Source organism: Magnolia sinica, chromosome 8, assembly GCF_029962835.1.
Source record: "Magnolia sinica isolate HGM2019 chromosome 8, MsV1, whole genome shotgun sequence".
NCBI lineage: Eukaryota > Viridiplantae > Streptophyta > Magnoliopsida > Magnoliales > Magnoliaceae > Magnolia > Magnolia sinica.
In genome coordinates, this window is record NC_080580.1 from 65,418,516 (window position 1) to 65,424,126 (window position 5,611).

Genomic DNA, 5,611 nt, shown 5'->3' on the forward strand with positions numbered 1-5,611 from the left:
CAAGGTGTTTGTGAAGTTAAAAGAATATGTATGATAGTGTGTGCCCATGACAAGCTTAAGCAATTGGAGGAGTTTAAATTTTTTACCAAATATATTCAAGGTTTGAAAAGAGAGATTCTTTTAGGACTTTTTTTTTTCCAAATAATTTCTCTATGTGAACTTGATCTGATTGGTTTTACACTAGATTTGATCAAAACTAAAGTTGAGCCCTTTGTGTTAATAAAGATTAGATCTGATGAATCTCAGATACTATCCACAGTAAGAGAGTCAAATACCCTCTAGAAAAGTTGTATTTTCTTTGTGGAATCTAATAGCCAGCTTTTGAGAATGAATCATAAAATGTTTTTTTTCTTTTTAAATACATGAAATGAGTTCCCGAAGGAATCTATTTTTAGCCGTTTCCGAGCAGCCAAACGTGAAAAATGGCCCTTACTAATGAATTACATTTCTATTGTGACCTACTACTAATAGATCATTTTAGGCTACAAATTTTTGATAGAGACTGTAGCATTTGTTGTTACAGCTTCATACAAGGTTTGTATGCCTTCTTACTTGCTATTCTTAATGTTCTAACTGAATTTCATGGTTTTCAAGTTTCAACAGTTGAATTGTTCTCCAAAGCCACCATGTTTTGACTCTTGTTTCAGTTCCTTTACATGGTTATGTTACTCAAAACCTTAACCATACTCTTCATGGTGTTAACTTCTACTTGTCTTATTTATTACTTGTATGCTATATGCATCTACTTCTCTTTACAATAACTACTTGTTTATCAAGTGTAAGAAATTCAAAATGCAAAAAATATACATTCTAGGATCTTTTTTCGATCATGTTTTATATTACAGTCTCCAACTCCAGTTGTGTGCCATGCAATTTTGATTGGATTAACATGGAATTTATTCAATTAACTAAGCATAAGGGAAGGAATCCTAAAATGGGTTTTAGGAAAAATTAAAATCAGAGAGATTCACCAGTTAAAAATAAATGAAATTAACTAACAATTTTATTAGAATCTTTGGTTTTCACTGGAGAAAAAATGGTTCTTTCGGCAACCATACTTGATATCATCTCTTCTTTTTTCTATGCTTGAATGTTCAAGTAGAGGAGTGGACGATTCTGAAGGAAATAGATACAATATCAATCTACCTATGTTTCTCTTGAGATTTGTAACATTTATTTAATCTTGGCAGTTGCCTTGATAAGAGAGTCAAGGAACACGATTTGGGTGTTTTTCCCTTGAGCTCTGCATTGCAGCAAATCCGTAAGATTTACTTTTTTATCTATCATTTATTTTTGACAAATAAAATCAAAATGCTTAGAACAAGAAGTTTCCTCCTACATCGATAATAATTGTGTACTTGAAAAGATTTGAGATCGACTTTACACAGAAGTATGGCATTTTTGGTTTTTGTCTACAGAAATTTTAGAAATTTTGACTAACAACGGACCATACACATTGCTACATTTTAGAACATCGTCGTTTGCGAAACTGTCGCAATTTAGCGATGGATCCGGCATTTCATTTTTGCGACAGCGAACTACGACGGAAGTGGATTGCATACCAAGTACCTCAGTACCCTTAGCGCACTAAGTAAAATCTGTGGGGTCCACCATTATTTATTTATTTTATACACTCTGTTCATCCATGTTAATAGATAATTTTAGATCTTGAGCACAAAAAGGAAGCATATCCAAAGCTCAAGTGGACCACACCGCAAGAAATAGTGTGATTGAACCTCTACCATTGAAAATTTCTTGGAGGTCACAAGTTTTGGATCAAGCTGATGTTTGTTTCCTCTTCATCCATGACTTCTTGATATTATGAACAGGTTGGATGGCAAATAAACGTTACTTTGGGCTTAGGAAGGTTTCAACGGTGGAAATCACTATTCCACACTGTTTCCTATGGCATGGTCCACTTGAGCTTTGGATTTACTACAATTTTGGGATCAACCCTAAAATTAGCAGGAAAAATGGATGGACTGTGTGGAGAAACCGCATACATTCAGAGTGGGTCCAACTGAGTTTACTCAGTACAATGAAAGCATACTGAGTGACTCAATACGAAATCCGATTTCAATTGCGATGGACCAATTTTAGAACACCATTGTTAATTAGTGATGGATTCTGAATCCGTCGCAATTTAACAGATCCAATCCGTCGGTTGATCTTTGCGACAGCGAACTGCGACGGACCAAGACGCTAATCTTCTCTTATGACTAGCGACAGACCATACCCGTCACTAAATTTTAGAATAACGTCGAATCCGTCTCTGATCGTGACGGGCCATACCCGACGCTAAATTTTAGAATACCGTCGTTGATTAGGGACGGATCCAATCCGTCGTCCCATTTTTGCGACAGCAAATTGCGACGGACCAAGACCGTCGCTAATTCCGTTGTGGATTGACTTGAAAATCAATGTGGGCATTAGGTAATAAGTTTTTTTAAAAAAAATTATTAATTGTAATATATCAATAAAAAATTAGGAATAGTTATGTTTGCCCGCTATTGATTTTTAAGGGGCAACTGACCAATGCAATATACTTGTGAAATCTACTACTTCCACATTAGGCACCCAGACGAAAAATTAGGTTGATCTATCATTCAGGTGGGCCACCAAAGAAAACAATTAAAAGATACCCCTTGCACGACCAACCCTAACTTCCCTTTTCAAATCTAATAACCGGTTATTGAAATCCTTCCTGGAAAAGAAACATGTGAACTATGGACGAAGTTAGGGTGAATTCGAGGCTGTGGGGCCCACTATGATGTATGTTCCATTCGAGGCTGTGGGGCCCACTATGATGTATGTTCCCCACATCCTCCATCCATATGATCCATTTTGAAAGCTCAATTTAAGGCATGAACTAAAAAATGAAGCGGATTCAAATCTTAGGTGAACCATACCTTAGAAACAGTAGTGATTGAATTCCCACCATTAAAAACTTCATGCGGGCCATCAAAATGTTTATTTGCCATCCTTGATAAGGTCACAAAGACCTGAAGAGATCACACAACAAGTTTTTAATGATCCATTACCACTATTTCCTATATTATAATCCACTTGAGATTTGGATCTACTTAAGTTTTGGGATCATGCCTAAAAATGAGCTTTCAAAATGTATGGACGACGTGGATATAAGACATACATAATAGTGGGCCTCACGGTCAGAGATCCCACCCACTTCTACCGGATCCACCGAAGCTATGACTTTAAATGAGGTATTATTTTTGCAAATTTTCCGAAAGAAACTTTATGCCTTTTTTAGATGCATAGCAGGAGGTGCTACCCATGCCACCTAGTGGTGATGTGGTGATACTATGTGTGGGGCATCGTGGGCATTTCCCAAAAATTAAGTAAATCCAAAGCTCAAGCAGACCACAGAGTATAGGGATTGAATACCCACTGTTAAGAACTTCGTAGGGGTCACAAGTTTTGGATCAAGCTGATATTTGTGTTTTCCCTTCATCTAGGTCTATGTGACCTCATCAACGAGTTGGATGGCAAATACTATTACGATGGGCCCCTAGTAAGCTTTCAATGGTGGGTGTTATTATCCAACTTCTCCTGTGGCGTGGTCCATTTGATCTTCAATGGTGGATGGCATGGATACCACAGTGGGCCCAACACTCACTGCTCCATTGCTGGGGCAGGTGGGAAATACCATCTAATTAGTAGGCTTCTTTGGGGTTTTCTCATGTGGGGTCCACAAGAAGTTTGATGATCAAATTGTCAACGAGTTGGGCCTGGGTTAGCCTTAGCCATATTTTCAACTATTTGGGTTGGGTCTTGACAATCAAACTTATTCAAAAATTTTAATGTGCCTAGCCTAAGCCCAACTCATTGATAACCTTAACCGAAAGTAGGCACATGATAGATGGGCCAAGAGATTGTGCAGTAGTGCTTGGGATGATGTGGACCTTATTGTCAGTGGTGTATGAAAAACTCCTAAAACTTTCAATATCTTTAGTTTAAGAATGAGAAGTAGAATCCTCTAATTTCCATGAGATCACGCATGCATTTGTGCGCACACAGATATATACGTTACAAAATTGCCCTTTCAAACAATAATCGACCGGGCCAAGCTTAGAAAAATGGGGCTTGAGTTTTAGGAGCTCAAAAGCCCAACGGTTAAGGTTGGCATGGGTTTTAGGAGCTCAAGCTTAGGAACACCTTGTACACAACCCATTTAAGAATCCACTTCAAGTTTTGGACCTAGACTTGACCTTCATTCGAAATCTAAATCAACCATTAAATTGCACACCAAAAGTAAGGCCTGAGGCCCAAAACGTAGGCCCACACGTGATTGATGTGGGCCACACCATGGAAAACAGTTTGGAAGGTGTACTTTCTATGTACACGGGTTTCAATCTTATGTTCCACCTGAATAAGGGATGGGATTGATTTTTGTGTCCTAGGTAAAAAAAAAAAATGAGGTTATACACCTGATTGTTGAGGCGGATTTCACATTAACGGACGCGAATTAGGTACTACCCCCGCCTGTTCCCTGCTCCGAGGGCAACCGAAGGGCCACCTAGATGTATAAATATTATCCACACTGTCCATCCATTTTTCCATATCATTTTAGAATACTGGATAAAAAAATAAGGCAGATCCAAGAGGCTCAAGTGGACCACACCACAGGAATCAGTGGTGCTAAGGATGCACACCAATACAAAACTAATGTGGTGGTTTCCATGTATTTTTCAACAGTAGTAATTTAATGCTAATATGTGATTCATTTGAGCCTTGATTTATTTATTTATTTTTAAAAAAAAAAAAACACTCCACACACTCACACCGCAGTAGAATTTCACTACCTATGGGTACTCAAACCCTTGACCCGGTGTTGAAACTCCTAAGAGTCTACCATCGGGGCAAGAGTAATTGTTTTTGGGGTTATAATTTAAAATGATATGTAAAAATGGATGGACGGTGTGGATAAAATTCATACATTATGGTGGCCCTCGGAGCCTCCGCCTCTCTCAAGCTCCGAACAGGCGGGGGTAGTAACTAATCCGTGCCCCATATTAACACTACAATGGAACCCAACCAAGCTAACAACTCCTTTTTCCTTTGAAATAATTACTATCCATGCAACATTTATTAGAGATGGAGCTTCGTGCGCTAATCTATTATTGAGGTGGGCCACACCAAAGAAAACAGTTGAAATATACATACAGCCTTGATTTTTAGTCCCAGAGTGATGATTATATGAAATCCGGGTGGACTGCATGAATGGCAATGCCCACCCTCCGAATTGTTTCCCTTTGGTGTGGCCCATTTAAATCATGTATAGGTTTGACTTTTAGGACGTAGGCCTAAATTTTGGTGTAGAGTCTATAAATAAATGGTTAGAGTGACATCACATAATCATCAAAGTGGGCCCTCTAAAAATCAAGGGTGGATGTCTCTCCCAATGATTTTATTTGGTGTGGCCCACCTATATCACATGTCAAACTAATTATTTATCCCTAAGCCTAAAGTGGGATTAGGCATCCAATTAGACGGAGTAGAGTGGATCTCGCATAGACTTCAAGGTTGGCCCTGTAAAAAAATCAGTAGAAGCAGATTTCACAAACACATCATGGTGGGACCCTAAGTTATC